This window comes from Erinaceus europaeus, chromosome 10 (assembly GCF_950295315.1).
Source record: "Erinaceus europaeus chromosome 10, mEriEur2.1, whole genome shotgun sequence".
Classification (NCBI taxonomy): Eukaryota; Metazoa; Chordata; class Mammalia; order Eulipotyphla; family Erinaceidae; genus Erinaceus; species Erinaceus europaeus.
In genome coordinates, this window is record NC_080171.1 from 40,858,559 (window position 1) to 40,877,264 (window position 18,706).

Sequence of the window (18,706 nt, forward strand, 5' to 3'; positions counted from 1 at the left end):
TTATGGTTTGCTGTAGAGTACCCAGTATCTTGTATATAGCTGTGCTATTGGATGCTTCTAATCTACTTGGTCTAGGCTTTTGAGAGAGTCCGCATATCAAATACGTAGCCTATCTATTAAAAAGATTCAGTTTGTCTTTTGAGAACCTTTGAGACATACAATTGATTTCCCCCTCTCATATTAATTAACTACTGATTTATATGTCTACATTTTGCTAGGAGTGTACATAAACACCATTCCCATCACCAAAGGACCGTGACCCAACACTCCCGCCCACTCCCACCCCCCACTGGCCCAGGAAGCTACATGTCTACCCCTCACCACTGGGTTTTTACTTTGGTGCCCTACTTACAATTTGATCAGGTCCTGATTTTAGTTTCCCTTTCAGATGTTCTAAGTCAGCTTCTGTTGATGAGTGGGATCATCCCATACTCATCTTTAACTTTCTGACTTAGTTCACTTAACATAATTCCTTCTAGCTCTGTCCAAGATGGGTCAGAGAAGGTGGGTTCATTGTTCTTGATAGCTGCATAGTATTCCATTGTGTATATATACCACAGCTTTCTCAGCCATTCATCTGTTGTTGGGCACCTGGGTTGCTTCCAGGTTTTAGCTATTATGAATTGTGCTGCTATGAACATAGGAGTACACACCTCTTTTTGGTTGGGTGTTATGGAGTCCTTGGGGTATAACCCCAGGAGAGGAATTATTGGGTCATATGGAAGGTCCATGTCTAGCCTTCTGAGAGTTTTCCAGACTGCTCTCCACAGAGGCTGTACCAATTTACATTCCCACCAGCAATGTAAAAGGGTTCCTCTGTCCCCACATCCTCTCCAGCATTTGTTGCTGCTGTCCTTTTTGATGTATGCCATTCTTGCAGGAGTGAGGTGGTATCTTAGTGTTGTCTTAATTTGCATTTCTCTGACAATCAGTGACCTAGATCAGTTTTTCATATGTTTGTTAGCCTTTTGGATCTCCTCTGTGGTGAATGTTTTGTTCATTTCCTCTGCCCATTTTTGGATGGGGTCATTTGCTTTTTTGCGGCTAAGTTTGCTGAGCTCTTTATATATTTTGGTGATTAGTTTCTTGTCTGATGTCTGGCATGTGAAGATCTTCTCCCATTCTGTGAGGGGTCTCTCTGTTTGTTTAATAGTTTCTTTGGATGTGCAGAAGCTTTTCAATTTGATGTAGTCCCATTGGTTTGTTTCTGCTTTGGTCTTCCTTGCAATTGGGTTTGATTCATCAAAGATGTCCTTGAGGTGTAGATGGGAAAGTGTTTTACCAATGTTTTCCTCTAAGTATTTGATTGTTTCTGGTCTGACATCTAGGTCTTTGATCCATTTGGAGTTGATTTTTGTTTCTGGTGAGATAAAGTGGTTCAATTTCATTCTTCTGCATGTTTCAACCCAGTTTTCCCAGCACCATTTATTGAAGAGAGCCTCCTTTTTCCATTTAATCCTTTGGGCCCCCTTATCAAAGATTAGATGTCCATAGGTGTTGGGATTTACTTCTGGGCTTTCAATTCTGTTCCACTGGTCTGTGTGCCTATTTTTGTTCCAGTACCATGCTGTTTTGATGATGATGGCTTTATAATATAGTTTAAGGTCTGGGAGTGTGATGCCTCCATTTCTGTTTCTTTTCCTTAGGATGGTTTTGGCAATTCTAGGTGTTTTCAGGTTCCAGATAAATGATTGTAGTGTTTGTTCTATTCTCTTAAAGAAGCTTGGTGGAACTTTGATGGGTATTGCATTAAATTTGTATATGGCTCTGGGGAGAATGTTCATTTTGATGATATTTATTCTTCCAATCCATGAGCATGGGATATCTTTCCATTTCTTGGTATCAGTTTCTATCTCCTTGAGTAGCGACTCATAGATTTCAGCATACAAGTCTTTCACTTCTTTGGTCAACTTTATTCCTAGGTATTTGATTGATTTTGCTGAAACAGTAAATGGGAGTGATTTCTGGATGTCTTCTTCTTCAGATTTAGTGTTTGCATAAAGAAATGCCACTGATTTTTGTACATTGATTTTGTAGCCTGATACCTTGCTATATTGCCTAACAACTTCCAGTAATTTTCTACTGGATTCTTTAGGTCTTTCTATGTATACTATCATATCATCTGCAAATAGTGAGAGCTTGACTTCTTCCCTTCCAATCTGTATCCCTTTGATTTCTTTCTCTTGCCTGATTGCTATGGCAAGAACTTCCAATACTATGTTGAAGAGTAACGGTGACAGTGGGCAGCCCTGTCTAGTCCCTGATCTGAGGGGGAATGCTTTCAGCTTCTCTCCATTGAGTATGATGTTGGCTGTAGGTTTGCTATATATAGACTCCACTATCTTGAGGAATTTCCCATCTATTCCCATTTTTTGTAGAGTTTTGAGCATGAATGGGTGTTGGATTTTGTCAAAGGCTTTCTCTGCATCTATTGAGATAATCATGTGGTTTTTGGCTTTGCTTTTATTGATGTGATGAATGACATTGATTGATTTACGGATGTTGAACCAGCCTTGCATTCCTGGGATGAATCCCACTTGGTCATGATGAACAATCTTTTTGATGTGTTGCTGTATCCGGTTGGCCAAGATCTTGTTTAATATTTTGGCATCTATGTTCATCAGAGATATTGGTCTGTAGTTTTCCTTTTTTGTTCTGTCCCTATCAGCTTTTGGTATCAGGGTGATGTTGGCTTCATAAAAGGTGGAAGGGAGTATTCCTGTTTCTTCAATCTTATGGAATAGCTTAAGAAGTATGGGTATTAACTGTTTCCTGAAAGTTTTGTAGAATTCGTTTGTGAAGCCATCTGGTCCAGGACTTTTGTTGTTGGGGAGATTCTTAATAACGGTTTCAATTTCTTTGTCTGTGATTGGTGCATTTAGATTTTGTAGTTCTTCTTGGTTCAGTTTTGGAAGTGCATAGGTTTCTAGGAATTGTTCCATTTCTTCCAGATTCTCTAGCTTGGTGGCATATAGTTCTTTATAGAAGTTTCGCAGAATTCTCTGGATTTCTGTGGTGTCAGTTGTGATATCTCCTGTATCGTTTACAATTCTATTAATTTGAGTCTTCTCTCTTTTTTGTTTGGTGAGTCTGGCTAGGGGTTTGTCAATTTTGTTTAATCTTTCAAAGAACCAACATTTGGCTTCATTGATCTTTTGTATGGTTCTTTTATTTTCGATGTTGTTTATTTCTGCTCTAACTTTAGTGATTTCTGTCCTTCTGGTTGCTTTAGGGTTCCTTTGTTCCTCTTCCTCTAAGTCCTTGAGGTGTGTAGTAAGGTCGTTCATTTGGGCTTCTTCTTGGTGTTTAATATGTAATTGTATAGCTATAAGTTTCCCTCTCAGTACTGCTTTAGCTGTGTCCCAAATATTTTGATAGGTTGTGTCTTCATTTTCATTAGTTTCCAGGAACATTTGAATTTCCTGTTTGAGTGAGTGTCTGACCCAGTGGTTCTTAAGGAGCATGTTGTTTAGTTTCCAAATTCTATGTCTTTTAATAATTTTCCGTTTGTTGTTAAAAGTTAGTTTTACTCCACTGTGGTCTGAGAAGATACTTGGGATGATTTCAATGCTCTTGAATTTATTGATGCTGTCTTTGTGGCCTAACATGTGGTCTATCCTTGAGTATGTGTTGTGTGGATTTGAAAAGAAGGTGTATTCCAGTTTTTTGGGGTGGAGGAGTCTGAAAATGTCCAAGAGGTCTAGTCTGTCAATCTCTTCATTCAATTCTCTTGTATCTTTATTGGTTCTCTGCTTTGTTGATCTGTCTAAGTGTGAGAGTGGGGTATTGAAGTCTCCCACTATTATTGTATTACTATTGATGTATTTTTGAAATTCTTTCAATAGGTGTTTAATGTATTTAGATGGTCCCTCGTTGGGTGCATAGATGTTAATAATTGTTAAGTCTTCTTGGCTGATTGATCCTCTAATCATTATGTAATGTCCTTGCCTATCTTTTATTACTTTATTTAATTTAAAATCTATCGTGTCTGAGATGAGAATGGCTGTTCCTGCCCTTTTTTGTGGACCGTTAGCCTGTATGATAGTTTTCCATCCTTTCACTTTAAGTCTGTGTTTATCTTGTTGTGACAGATGGGATTCTTGCAAGCAGCATATGGTTGGGTTATGTTTTCTGATCCATCCCCCCACCCTGTGCCTTTTGATGGGTGAGTTTAAGCCATTGACATTTATTGATATTATGGATTTAATGTATTGTAGTGCCATTGTTCTAAAAAACAATTTGTTTACTCTGATATATTACAAGTATTATAGTGATGTTCTTGTTTATAAGAGGTCTTTTAGTACCTCTTTCAGGGCCGGCTTGGTGATAGTTGCCTCCTTTAACTGTTGTTTGTCTAAGAAGGTTTTGATCCCTCCATCTAGCTTGAATGAAAGTCTAGAGAAGAAATTTTAAACAACAACAAAAAAAAATAGAAATACTGCGCTAAAGTGATTGATGTCTATGTGGAATATAAACTTAATTTTTTTATTTTATTTATTTTAATTGAATAGAAACAGAAAGAAATTGAGAAGAAAGAGAGAGATAGAGAGGGAAAGTGAGACACCTGCAGCACTTCTTCTCTGTTGGTGAAGCTTCACTACTGCAGGTGGAGACCAAGGCTTGAACCCAGGTTCTTACATATTGTTATATGTGACTTACTGAGTACACAGCCACTGGGCCCAAGAATATAAACTTAAGATAACTCTTGACATTGTCTTGTCTTTACAATGCCAGATATTCTATTAAGATTATCAGTTCAATAGTTACTGAGTACCTGGTATGTACAGACCCTCTCCACACACACACACACACACACACACACACACACACAATGAAACATACTTCCCCCAATATAAGAAATATGATATTTAGTTAAGGAGATTAGACAAAATGTATATCTACCAGCTTATACATGTATTTCCCATTTTATATTCAAAGCAACCCTATAAGTCATGTAGGAGTGCTCTATCTCTATGCAATAAATAATTTTTATATTAAGATGTTTTATTCATTGTAAAGAGCTAGAAAAAATAGAGACAGGGGAAATATAGATGGGGAGAGAAAAAGAGTCACCCACATCACTACTTCACCACTTACAAAGCTCCCACACTATAGGTGGGGACCTGAAACTTGAATCCAGGTCCTTATGTGCTCAGTAAGGTGCACCACCAACCAACCCTGCTCATTAAAACTTAATGTGAAAGAAAATTTAGGTTATAATAGGCTCAATGATTTTTGACCATGATAATAAGTAATGAGAGACAGAACCCAGGTTCAACCTTACATAGTCTGATACTAGCTCCACTATAATATATTGCCTCTACAATTCAGAATAAGATGCCAGAAGTTCCAAAAGGAAGGTATGTGCAGGGTGTTACAAGCATTCCTTCTCACTGAGATGATGAGGAATGATTTCAAAGAGGTATTTGGTCTGAACCCTGAAGGGGGACAGAATTTTGATGAACAACAATGGTCACAGACAAAATGACAGACTGAATGAAACCATGAAAAGAGGGGAAAAGGCAAGGAGGGAGAAAATAGTGCACACTTAAGATATGATAAATGCCGCAGTTTGGCTGGAGTACAAGTTGTGAAAGGAAAGCAGTGAAAGATAAAGCTGGAAATTTGGATTAGAATCAGGTCATGAAGCATCTTGAATACCTCACAAAGAAGTATGAAGATTTTTTGGCAGGCAATGGAGAACTGTGGAAAGTTTTTGAAGAAAGAAATGATGTAATCAGAACAATGATTCTAAAAGATTAATCTGGCAGTGAGTTGTACAATAGTGTACAAGAGTCTAAGAAGATATGAAGTCAGGGCAGTAATCCAGATAAGAAATAACAAGGGTTTGTTCTAAAATAGTGAAAGTATATCTGGCACCCTACTTAGGGAATCCTTGGGTTCCCACACAAATATAATGGGCCTAGACCTCCAACAGATCCCTCTCTCAACCACCTGATGGCCACTTTCATCAGGAATGGTATCATAAGCCACCCCCCAGGACCTTGCCCTCACCATAAAGCAGCAAAGGTAAGGACAGCCCCAGTCTGTGAAGGGAGACTGGGGGTATTCTGCCCTGCCATTCAAGGAAGACTGCAATGTTCCCAGCTGTGAAAATGAGCTTCAAGTTCAAGCCAATAGGGACTTAGAGGTTACACAGGCTCTGGTGCTAAATATATATGCCCTGGGTCAGGTGGATGGAGCTAAATAGTTAATTTTATACACATAATTTTTTTCAAGAATGGGAGATACTCACTGCCCTAATCCAACTTTCTAGCCTTTTTCTCTACTGGCACCAAACAATATTCTTATCCAACCTCAAGCCAGCTATCTAACTCAACAAAAATACCGTAATTGTGTTCCCCCAGGAACATTCCTAAAACAAACAGACTTAGACCAGGGAGAACAGAAGCAACCAGTGGCAGAACTATATACAAATAATGTCAAAGGACATAAATTATGGTGATGTTGTGTATGATACAGAAAATCCTAACAAAGGGAATTTTCAAAGTTAACCCAATTGTCAAATAATGTGATTATAGCAATAACTATCTATTGCCTTCTTAAACCCTAAGACAGCAACAACCACCCGCTTCCTCTATAGAGCCTATATTTCCCCAGTCCTGGAATCTCTAGAGTGGGCTTCACTTTCCTGTACGCTTCTCTCAATCCATACCAAATGATATCACATCTGCTGATCTCAACTCAGCATGCTTCTCCTCAGACTGTTTCCAGAGACTTCAGGCATGGAATGTCAAGCCTTCACCCTCATTATTAGGGTCAGACCTTTCCTTTCGTAGTATTCTCTAATTCCACTCCAGATGGTTCACTTCCTAAGTCCCAAAACCTATTTATAAACCAGGTCCCATGAGATAGGGCGTATGTTCACATGTATCCATAAATTAGGGCAAAATATATACCTGAAAGCAAAAGTACACAATAGTCTGCAGTGAGTCTGTATGAAGTTCATAATGAAATAGTGTCTACTTAGACTTACATACCCTCCTCACCTATTTCCTATTATACTTCTCTCACTCATTTCCAAGCTATCCTTATCAAATCAAGGACTGCAAAAGCTTAATAAGGGTAAGAGACTGGCATACTTTAATAATGACTCTTAGTCACTATCAAGCCACCCCATCAGCTGGGGCCCTATTTGGGGAGTCCTGAGATTCCCAAATGGACAGAATGGGCCTAGACCTTGAATAAATCCCTCTCTCCATTGTTACCAGTCACCTCTATCAGGAACAACAAAACAAACCCCTTTGTGGGCCCCATAGGACCTTGCCCTCAACTTGGGTCAACAGTGGTAAAGAATGTTCCATCCTCCAAAGGGAAGCTGGAACATTCTATCTACCACCTGAGGAAGATGGGTCCTTGCTGGGAAATTGTGCAGATGCAATCACATCTGCCATGTTATGTTGTCCCCTCAGGCTATTGCCAGTTCCTGTGAGAGTTGGGACATTCTTGGAGTGCCTTTCCCAACCAATCCTGTCCCGGCTCGTCACTCCCGGTTTTTGCCCTATAAAGCCCTTCTTCTTCTGCCCCTCACTCTCTTGCCTGTTTTTCACATCGGTGAATGGAAGGGTGTGGCATGTAGCAGGAGGCAGCCATTTTGGCTAGCTGGACCAAACTGCTGCGCTCTCACCCAACTCTGAGGTGCCCATGTGAATAAAGAATTGTGTTCCCTCTCTGCTCCAGATCTCCTATATCTTTCCTCCACAGCGCAGTCCGACAGGTCCTGATATTGGGGCAGGTTGGAACATTCCTACTTATGACCACAGAATGTGAGCTCAGATCCTTAGGGATGCAGAGGTCACATAGGCTCCTAAGCTGAATATGGTCCCGAGATCACATCAAATCGATGGGGTTTACAGTCAACAATATTTATACCCCTTTCCCAAATTTGGGAGCTACTCTCTTCCCTGATCCAGCTTTCTGGTCCTTTTTTACAGCCATGACATCATCTCCCCAGACAAAAACTTAAATCCACCTGCATATCAGATTTCAGGCTTAGGGGGAAAAAAAAATCTAGGATAGCCACAGGCCCTTTGGAAGATAACTAAAATCCGCCTACTATCTATCTACAAAATAGAGACCACCTCCCCACTCTTCATCTGCACTACTTCAGCCTTTAGGTTCATGGATAGTCAACAGCTTGTTTGGCTTTGTATGTTAACTTCTTTTCAGCCACCAGGTTCCAGATGCTAACAGGATGCCAACCAGACTTCCCTGGACAGACAACCTCACCAATGTGTCCTAGAGCTCTGATTCCCCAGAACCACACCACAGTAGGGAAAGAGAGAGACAGGCTGGGAGTATGGATCAACCTGTCAACACCCATGTTCAGCAGGGAAGCAATTACAGAAGCCAGACCTTCCACCTTCTACATCCCATAATGACCTTGGGTCCATACTCCCAGAGGGTTAAAGAATAGGAAGCTATCAAAGGAGGGGATGGGATACAGAGTTCTGGTGGTGGGAATTGTGTGGAATTGTACCCATCTTATCCTATCATTTTGTTAGTGTTTCCTTTTTATAAATAAAATAACATTTAATTTAATTAATTAAATATATGAGTGGCTCCAAAGATAATTATTTTTTTAATTTAAAGTACAAAATCATGTTTGTAGAGAAATGAAGAATTCATATTTAACCATGCCTAGTCTTCACCAAATGTATTTTTAGTGAAATCATGTGGCTATAAGAAAAAAATGAATTTGGGCTAGGGAGTTAGCATAATGGTTCTGCAAAAGACTTTCATACCTGGGGCTCTGTGGTCCTGGATTCTTTCCCCAGTCCTACCATAGCCTGAGCTGAGCATGCTCCATCTATGCATGCTCACATGCCCCCCCACAACATACACATATCTCTCTCATTAAAATAAAAAATAAAATATTTTTAAAAATTAGTTATCCTCTCTATCACATACTTTGTACACATATAGAAGTCATAGGAGCTTGTTTAAGAAATGAATTAGGCTTTAGGGGCCAGGCGGTGGTGCACCTGGTTAAACGCACACATTACAGTGCACAAGGGCCCAGGTTCAAGCCCCTGGTCCCCACCTGCAGGGGGAAGGCTTCACAAGTGGTGAAGCAGTGCTACAGGTGTCTCACTGTCTCTCTCCCTCTCTCCCCTTCCTCTCAATTTCTCTCCATATCTCTCTCTCTCCCTCTCTCTCTCTCTCTCTCTCTCTCTCTATATATATATATATATATATATATATATATATATATATATTTAAAATAAAAAAGAAATCAATTAGCCTTTATAAGATTTCAGGTCTTTGTGTTATTAAGGAAGTATTCATTAAAGTACATGTTGTCAAAAGTGAGACCACCCTCCTCTCTCCATTTCTCTCTGTCCTATCCAACAACGACAACAACAATAATAACTACAACAATAAAACAACAAGGGCAACAAAAGGGAATAAATAAATAAAATAATTTTTTTAAAAGTGAGACCACTACTTATTTCAAGTAAAGATATGTGTTAGAGTAAGATTAACAGTTAACAGAAGATCCTTCAAATATCAATGACCTAACAGCATGAACTATATTTTTCATTCATTTGAGTTCCTTTGCCAGCAAGGGAGAGATGTCAGTGGTTATTTACTGAACCAGGATTCCAACAGCTTGTTCATCTTTAACAGAAGACTTCCAACCTCATCTTAGCATTGACATCCCATGGGCAATTGGGGAACAAGAAAGCAAAAGAATTCCACACGTGGAGTTCTATGATTCAATTTCAAAATTATATATGTCACTTTTTCCCACATTGCTCTGGCTAGAATTTAATCACAAGGTCATAATTTAATTGTAAGGGAGGGTTAGGAACATTAAAATAACTCAGATCAGGAAATAAGTTTAATGATCCAGTAAACCTCTGCTCCTAGGCCACAAAGTCTAAAGGTAAGGTGTAATGGTTAAGGAATTATTGTTCGGGAGTCGGGTGTAGCACAGCAGGTTAAGCGCACATGGTGCAAAGCACAACTGCCGATCACATGGTGCAAAGCACAACTGCCGATGTAAGGATGCCAGTTCGAGCCCTGGCTCCCCACCTGCGGGGGAGTCGCTTCACAGGCAGTGAAGCAGGTCTGCAGGAGTCTCCCTTTCTCTCCCCCTCTCTGTCTTCTCCTCTTACCATTTTTCTCTGTCCTATCCAACAACAATGACAGCAATAACAACAATAATGATAAACAACAAGGGCAACAAAAGGGAAAATAAATAAATATAAAAAAGAAGAAAAAGGAATTATTATTCTTTTTCTGAAAATACAAATTTACTATGACCTTTGTGGGAAGAAGTTAGCAGAAATTAACCTCTTCCTATGTTATCTTTCTGAGTTATCATCTATGAGTTTGAACCATACAGCATTTAAGAATTTATCTTTCTTTTTAAGCATGAGGGGTTTGTGTGTGTGTTCTAACAGTATGCGCCAGACTCTGGAAAATTCATATGAAAAAAAATGTCATACTGACAACTCAATTATAATGTGGAACTTCCCACCTCCCATTCACCTTTGTCTCTTCTATAAACCAGGAATAGGAAAGTCAGCACTGGATCACACTATTCAAGTCTTTTCTAATTTTTTCCATTTCCTCTCACTATTATGGTTAATGTTGTTTAGACTTGAATTCTCAGACAGGAAAGACACTTAGGAAAGCCACTGTTGGGAAATACTGCCTCTCACAAAGTTGTGTAAGAGGTTGATGAGACAAAGCCCCTGTGAACAGAAGACAGGGTTTCCCAAAAAGAAACCAGAGATGGTATCTGGGAAGTTTAAAAAAGAGAAACAAAGACATGGAGACAAAAAGGCAAGTTTAGGAATGAATTTTGTGAGAACAGTTACATGGATAACTTACTGGGAATTTTTTTCAGGGAGTTTTCCAGTTTTATTGAGATATAATTGACATGATACAATTAGTTTAACATATACAATGTAATCAAAACCACCACAGTAGGTTTAGTTAACATATATCAACTAACATAGTTAAATTTTTTTACTTGTGATGTGAACTAAGTCTCTGGACCAGTAGAAAAGCTCACTTGGATAGAGCACAGCTTCTCCCTGTGTGCACCTAAGCACCTAAGCTTTGAGCCCAGTCCCATCACATTGAAGGAAGCTTTGGTGCTGTGGTCTTTTTCACTCTCTCTTCCTCTCTATCTCTGTCTATAATATTTTTTAAATATCTAGTTCATAGTACTTTCAAGTATACTACAAAGTGTTATTAACTATAGCCCCCATGCTGCATATTACATTGCCAACATCTGTTTATTTTGTAACTGGAAATTCGCATCTTTTGAACGTTACCCATCACTTTGGCTTCCCATCTCTGGAAATTAACAATCCTTTCTCTGTATCTATGAGTTCAGTTTTTTTTTTTTTAATTTGATACATACATGAGCCCTTACAGAGTTTGTCTTTGGAGCCAGGTGGTGGTGCACCTAGTTGAGCACACATATTGCAGTGCATAAAGACCCAGGTTCAAGACCCTGTTCCCAACCTGCAGGAGGAAAGCTTTATGAGTGGTGAAGCAGAGCTGCAGGCATCTCTCTGTCTCTCTCCCTCCTTATCTCTCCCTTCCCCCTCAATTTCTGTCTGTAGCCAATAAATATTTTAAAAAATAGAGTTTGCTTTTGTTTTATTTCATTGAGTATAATGCCTTCAAGGTCCATCTATGTTGTAACAAATTTATTTCTTATGATTAAGTATTTCATTGTACCATGTGTGTATATACACACTACATTTTTTATCCATTCATCTGCCACTAGACATTCTGTTTTTTCTTCTAAACTGTGAAAAAATTGGACACAATATGAAATCATAAATTCATATATTTTGGAACTATTTTTAAACCAATTTCCCCCAACCCTTATGCAAACATTCAAATTTTATGTTCTGTGTAAAGACAAATTAGAAAAGATGCTATAAAGAGCCATCTGGTCTACCCCCTGTATGGCCCACTTTGCATCCATCTGTCTGCAGAGGCTTTCAAATGGAAGCCACATCACATCCAGGAAGACTGCTCTCCCACAGCCTTCCCAAAGTGAAAAATGGCCCACAGATAAGGACAAAACAATGGGAGAATCCTTCATGAAGGAGATGAAGTCAAGCTGAGATTTTTGAAATTCATTTATAAAATAAAAATATCAACATGACCACAGGACAAAAGGGGTACAGTTCCACATAATTCCCACTACCAGAATTCTGTATCCCATCCCCTCCCTTATGATAAGTCACAGGACACTTTTGCCACCTTCTTCTGCAAAGGTGATTCTTAACCAAGAAAAAAACCTTTTTGACACTGGGCCAATTTTAATGTAAAAGGAGTTATAAATTTTAGTAAGAGGTTAATCTTAAAGATACATATTTTTAAAAACCTCAACTTGATTGTGATGTAATCATGGAAACATGGAAACTGAATAAGGGGGAATGTCTAGAGGAACTAAAAAAGGAATGGAGAAGAGGAAAATATCTAAGAGGAATGGTCACTTGATTCTCTGCCCAGGTATCTTTAGATTTCTTTTCTTTTATTTGGATTTTTTTTAATTTATTAAAAATAGTCATTTACATGATTATAAGATAATAGGGGAATGGTTCCACACCACTCCCACCACCTAAGTTCTGTCCCCAACCCTCAGAAGATAACCACCATAGTTGTCCCAAGATCTTGTAAGCTTCCAGTTACAAATAGCATGCACCAATAACTCTCTTCAGTGAATTATCCTGTTTATTAGAATTGCTTTCTCTGGGAGTCTGGCAGTAGTGCAGCGGGTTAAGTGCACATGGTATGGCGCAAAGCATAAGGACCGGCGTAAGGATCCGGGTTCGAACCCCGGCTCCCCACTTGCAGGGGAGTCACTTCACAGCCAGTGAAGCAGGTCTGCAGGTATCTATTTTTCTCTCCCTTCTTCCTTCCCATCCTCTCTCCATTTCTCTCTGTTCTATCCAACAACTACATCATCAATAATGATAATAACTACAACAATAAAACAAGGGCAACAAAAGAATAAATAAATAAATATTTTTTGAAAGAACTGCTTTCTCCACAGGCTCAAAAAACTAGCTGTGTCTAAGATCTGGTGACCCCACCAGAAGAAACAGTGGCACATAGACAGTGACCATCACACGTATGAAAGTCCAACTCCCTGGCCCACTAGAGAAAGATAGAAATGGGCTGGAGGAATAGATCAACCTGTCAATGCCCAGGCTCAGTGGAGAAGCAATTAGAGAAGCCTGAACTCCTACCTTCTGCATCCCAAAAACAACCTTGATCTATACTCCCAGTGGAGGAGAAGAAATAGAAGGAAGATAAAGAGGGCTCTGAACTCCAGCTCCATCAGCACCCAGAGAGAGAGAAGGAAAAGCACAGGGACATAAGGAGGTAGTTAAGTTGTCATGAGTGACTTGGAGGGGAAAAAAGGACTGAATCAGGAGAAAAAGGGGACAATTATGAATAAATGTGGACAGATAGTTGTAGAGATGATGGCTGGTCTATGTCGACAACCTTAGGGGAACTGTGGTAGACTGCAGTAGGGAGACTGAAGATTCAGAACTCTAATGATGGGAATGATGTGCATTTAAATACCCTGTTGACATGTAATTTTGTCAAATTAATTAATTAATTAATTAAATCATTTTTTAAAAGAATAGGGAATTTTCCAGTGGAGGGGATGGGACAGAGAACACTAGTGGTGGACTATATGGAATTGTACCCGCTACCTTACTGTCATGTTAGTCATTATTGAATCACTAATAAAAAATTTTTAATTAAATATGGAAAAAAATTAAAGTCCAGTTCCTCTGTCTTCACTGGAGACAAACTCTGGGGATAAATGACTTTGGTGGTAGGTGTGGTATGGAACTATACATTGTAATCTTACAAGCTTGTAACAAACTATTAATAACAAATAAAATTTTTAAAAATAAAAGAAAATGTATAGTGGAGGACTATAGGAATATGCAGTTCTGTAATAATTCTAGGACAGAGTCTGAGGATATTGACTTTCATCTTCTCAGACAACTGACAATGATTAGAGCAGTTGTCGTCATTGTAGGAAGACAAGGACTTTGGATTTCAGTTACATCTTTAGAATTTTAGATGGTATGGGGTCCTGATATAGTGAGCTACATGATATCAATTAAGGTGATCTTTTATTTAATTTTACTGCCACCAGGGTTATTAATGGGTCTTAGTGCCTACAGGACAAATCCACCACTCCTTTATTTTTATTTATTTATTTATTTATTTATTTACAGAGAGAGACTGAGAAGGGGTGGAGAAGAGGGAGAGGGAGAGGGAGAGGGAGAGGGAGAGGGAGAGGGAGAGGGAGAGGGAGAGGGAGAGGGAGAGGGAGAGGGAGAGGGAGAGGGAGAGAGAGAGAATGGCAGACCTGCTTCATTGTTAATGAAGTTTTCCCCTGCAGGTGGGGACCAGGGGATTGAACCTGGATGATTTACATTGTAAAATGTGTTCAACCAGGTGCACCACTACCTGGCCCCTCTTTTAAAAGTTATAAGGTTATATCTTATTTTAAAATGTTTTATTTGTTATAAATAATTTGCTACAAGATTGTAAGATTATAATGTATAGTTCTACATCACACTCACCACCAAAGTTCTGTATCCCCACCCTCCCATCTTCTAAAGATAATCACCACAGTTCTTGTAAGTCTTACAGTTTGCTTGCATCTGGTTTGTTTGGATTTCATTTGTTTTTGGCAAGTTCATGTAAATTAGATCTCTAGATTCCACATATGAATGAAACCCTCTGGTAGCTGTCTTTCATCTTTCTATTTATTTCACTAAGCAAAGTCACCTCCAGTTCCATCCATTTTGTCCTATTATCTTTTTTATTTCAGAGTAATATTCCATGGAATATATATCCCATAACTTCTTCAGACAGTCATAGGTTGATGGACATCTAGACTGCTTCCACTCTTTAGCTATTGTGAATAAGGCATCTATGAACATAGGGGTACATATAACTCTTCTAATTGGTATTTGAGTGTCCACTGAATAAATGCTTGAGTGGTATCACTAGATCATAAGGTAATTCCATTTGTATTTGTTTAAGGACTGTCCATACAGTCTTTCAAAGGAGCTGTACCACTTTGCATTCCCACCAGCATTGAAGCAGAGTTCCCTTTTCTCCACAAGCTCTTCCACACTTGTCATCTCCTGGTTTGTTAATGTAAGCTATTCTCTCATATGTGAGATGGTATCTCAGAGTAGTTTTATTTGCATTTATCTAATGATAAGTGAAGTGGAGTATTTCTTCATGTGTCTGTGGGCCATGTGTATCTCTTCTTTAGAAAAAAATGTCTGCTTAGTTCTTTGTCCCACTTTTATATTGGGTAATTTTTGCTTCTTTGGTAGATCTGTTCCAATTCTGTATAGATGTTTGATATCAGTTGCTTGTCTGATGTGTAATGTGCAGATATCTTCTCCCATTTACTGGCTCGCCTGGTTATTTTTGTGTAGTTTGCTGTTGATATGAAGAAGCTTTTTAGCTCATTGTTGTCTTTATTTGCATTTCTCTGACAATCAATGACTTGGAGCAATTTTCATGTCTATTGGCCTTTTGTATCTCTTCTTTGGTGAATATGCTGTTCATATCCTCTCCCCATTTTGGGGGTCACATGCTTCTTTGTTGCTAAGTTTATTGAGTTCTTTATATATTTGGATTATTAGCCTCTTGTCTGATGTATGGCATATAAAGATCTTCTCCCATTCTGTGAGGAGTCTCTTTGTTTGGGTAATGGTTTCTTTTGCTGTGCAGGAGCTTTTCAATTTGATGTAATCCCATTGGTTTATTTTTGTTTTAGTTTTACTTGCAATTGGTCTGTATCATCAAAGATGTCTTGAGATTTATATGGGAAAGTGTTCCACCAATATTTTCCTCTTAGTAGTTGATAGTTTCTGGTCTAACAACTAGGTCCTTGATCCATGTGGAGTTGACTTTTGTTTCTGGTGAGATAAAGTGGTTCAGTTTCATTCTTCTGCATGTTTCAACCCAGTTTTCTCAGCAACATTTATTAAAGAGATTCTCCTTCTCCAGTTAATAGTTTGGGCACCCTTAACAAAAATTAGATATCCATAGGTATGGGGCTTATTTCTGGACTATCAATTTTGTTCCACTGGTCTGTGTATCTACTTTCACAGTTTCACCTGCCATCCCTGAAAGTGGCCTTTTGGTCCCAGGAATGACTCCCTCACCCCCTTTCTGTCTATGTTCCACATGAGTCTGTATTCACCTATGGCTTGGTGAGTTTTAAGATACACTGGTCATATTTGTTGAGTTTTCAGGTGATTTTCATTGCTTTTCCTAGTTGCTCAGGGAAAGCAATAATGCAGCAGCTACCACTCCATAGCCACACTGCAGAAAGTCCTGCTTTTCTGATAGATGATTGATACATACCCAGACACAGAGATTAGAGAGACCCAGTCACTTACTTAAACAAAAATAATAATGATAATAATACTTAGTAATTTTGCTTGGATTATGCAAATTTTGGGTTACTTTTCTTCCTTTTCTTTTGAGAAGACAAGATTTGTTGTCTTTTATCATTTCATTGCAACTTTTACTAGATAGAAGCCTCTTATACTATTTTCTGCACAGAACAAAGACAGAAGTCACTGAGGCACTATGGAAGAATATTGGGCAAAAAACAAGAAAATCTAAATATTACTCCTAGGAAAGGGTATAGCCAACTATGGAAAATTTTGTGGACTTTTGCATCAAAGTGAAAGATGCCTCCTTTAGTAGTATTGTGTCATAGAATCACACATATCATAAAAGTATCACTCAACTTATTATTAAAAATCTTCCATGAAATGGACTCTGCAGATGTATACAGTCCTAAGGTGGGCTATTTTCCAGAATGAAGCCTGATTCCTTATCTAAAATAAAAGTTTCAGTTTGGGATGTTCAGTGAGACTGTAAGCAAGAAAAATGCAATGCTCTACAAGTCTTTGCTTTTCCATTAGGACAAGACGAGCTAACATTCTCACTTGTGATTTTGTAATGAAAATTTCTTTATTCAGCTAAGACAATAATAGAAATCTAACCTTGCTTGTTTTGAATGGGGCAGAATACCCAGATTTTTTTTTCTCTTTCCTAATTGTAAAAGACAAGTAATTTAAGAGGTTATGGTGACATTAGCCATCCCAGCTCTTTTGTTCCAAGAAACATATATACCACAGTCAAAAGTTATTCAATACATCAGTTACTACAAAAAACTTAACCACCAACAGAAAACAATTCCATGATGCTGAATGGCTTTCTTTAAATTTCTAGGTTGTTTTCATAGCTTGAAAAAAGGAGATATTTTGAGGTCATTGGCTCTCAGACAAAAGTAAGACCTCTAAATCCAAGAACCCATGAGCTCTACTTGTCTGTGAACAGAATTGACCATGCATGATAAGGAAATTATGGCCCATGATTTCAGTGAGCTTCTTTAATAAGAATCCTACATTTAATTTGAAAACATGTAGATGTAACCTCCCTGAGCCACTGGCTAGAGATTTCAAACTATGTGTGTGGGCCAGCTGTGGAATTTGGCTCAGTGCCTCATTGAAGAAGTCACCTCCCCACTTTCAAAATTCTTTAAGTACTGAACAAGTCATGTGTATGTGGAGGCTGCAGAGGGAGGAGGCCTGGCAAGTGATTAACCAAAGACAACAAATGAGTTCATGAAACTTTCACAAACTGTTGGGGATTACTCCACATGTGGGATTTGAAGGTCATTGCCCTAGTCCTCTGGTGGTCATGATACGCTTATTGGAAAAGGATAAGACTTCAAAATAAACTCTATTTTTGGAGAAGAAAGCATGCATGTTACATAGGAAAAAAAAAAAAAAACAACCTTGTAATTCAGATGGTACTTGAAGTTCCATTCATGAAAGCCCACTGGCTGTATCAACTAGAATACCCAGATTCAGACATTAACACTCTGCATATGGTCACAATATATTCTATAATCCTGAAACTTTCTGAGAACATGTGGCTCTAAGTGCCACCACCACCTCCTCCTGTCCTCGATGCTAAAACTTGTAGCTGAACTTTCTTATTTCATATTTACATAAAATATTAAAGTTGTTGATATAGAACACAATTGATAACTTGTGGCTTTATATTCTAGCAAGGTAAATGAGTTCAGTCATGGAACTAATTGAGAAACCCATACTATAATCTAGCCAAAAGTTTATTTGGTTTTTCCATTAAGAAAATGGAAATCACAAACCCTATTTTATTAAATTCTACTTTATTCACAATTTTTATTTCATTTTGTTCAAATGTATTATGTTTTTCTCATGGTATATGTCATAGATCCACTTTATCTTTGTGTAATACATATGTCCTTATATTAAAGGTTTTAAAATCAGAGAATAATTTTTCATAAAAACATGTCTGTGATACTTCTATGTATTTGTCCACTGAGTTATATTTAGATTCATTAACTGAATTGAAATGGCAGAGTACCATCATGTCTTCTCTTTAAATATTATTAAAGTAATAGATTATTCTAAAATAATAATTCCCAGAGAAAATAGCTCATAGACCTTTTAAGAATTTTAGAAAATGTTCAGTGTCTGAATGTTCTTTGTCCAGAAAAATGTTTTCACAGAAAAAATTCAATCTGCTCCTATTAATTATTTGATCTTGGGGTAATTATTTATACTACCAAGTTTGTTTATTCATC